A 1279-nucleotide genomic window follows, 5' to 3' on the forward strand; every position below is an offset into this window, starting at 1 on the left:
GCCCCTTCCTTCCTTACCTTTTTTTCCTTCCTCCTTTCCTTTCTTCCTTCCTTCCATCATTTCTTCCTTCTTCCTTCTTTCTTTATTTTTCTTTAGTCATTAGCTCTGTTTGTTTGCATAGTAGTAGGGATTTAAACCCTGGGCATGTCCTCACCGGGCAGGTCCTCCAGCACTGACTCTGCTCTCAGCCATGACCCAGCATTTATTACTGAAGCCACTGCTGTAGAGTAAGCTTTTATATTTATGATGCTCGTCTGTCTCATCCTTTATAGTTCTCTGAGAGAAAATTTGGCAAATGCAATGGGACAATGTATTTGTTTATTTGCAAATGTCTCAGTTAATTGGTCATTGCTGGGACAGAATACCCAACACCCAAAATAAAGGAAGGAGAGGTTTATTTAACTCCCAGTTAGTGGACCTATCAGTCCACACTCAGCTGGCCTCTAGGCAGAGTGACAGATGGCAGAGGGCACCGTTCATGGCTGTGGAAGCAGCAAAGAGTAAAGGGAAGAGCAACTGGGGCAGCTAGCGGCCTCTCATTTTGTTCTATTGTCTCAGGCTACCCACCCCAGAGCAGTGTAACACTCACTCCCATAATCCAGCACTAGATCATGACATAATTACAAGCTCTAAAGCTGCCCCATGACTGCATGAGGATTTGGGGGGCACAACTAGACACATGACAGCAAGTTTGTTAATTTCTTCCTAAGTTCCCTATGAAGAAAGGACCAAGCAAGTCATATTTTTAACATTTTGAAGCATGTTTTCTTTCCTACGCTCCCTTGCAAACATTGTAGAGTACTTTATTACCCCAAGTCCCAGGAAAAGTAAGAATTTGAATTGATTCAGCACACTGAGGTAGCAAGCACAGGAGAAATTTCTGGAGGAGGTCTTCCAGAACTGCTTCAGAAAGTGCCAAGAACACTCTGGATGTAGTGGCCCATCTGTGGGGAAGGTGTGGCAGGAGGATCAATGTCAGTCTGGGCTACGATGAAGTTAGTTCAAGACCAGCCTGAACACATAGCTAGATCCTGTCTCAAAAACAGAAAAAATAATAAGAAAAAAATAGTGACAAGAGTAATGCGATACATGTATTGGAAGAACAGGAAGCAATTTAAGGGGATTCAAGGCACTGTGACATTCACTATAATAATGTTTTCATTAAATAATCCTAGTATGTTTTTACCATATCTCATAAATCCTCAGACAAATCAAAATCACAGACAAATCAACAAATGGATAAACAACTCTTGATTGAAATTGAAAAGCCTGGGCCAGG

Source organism: Octodon degus, unplaced genomic scaffold, assembly GCF_000260255.1.
Source record: "Octodon degus isolate 3935 unplaced genomic scaffold, OctDeg1.0 scaffold00550, whole genome shotgun sequence".
Taxonomy (NCBI): domain Eukaryota; kingdom Metazoa; phylum Chordata; class Mammalia; order Rodentia; family Octodontidae; genus Octodon; species Octodon degus.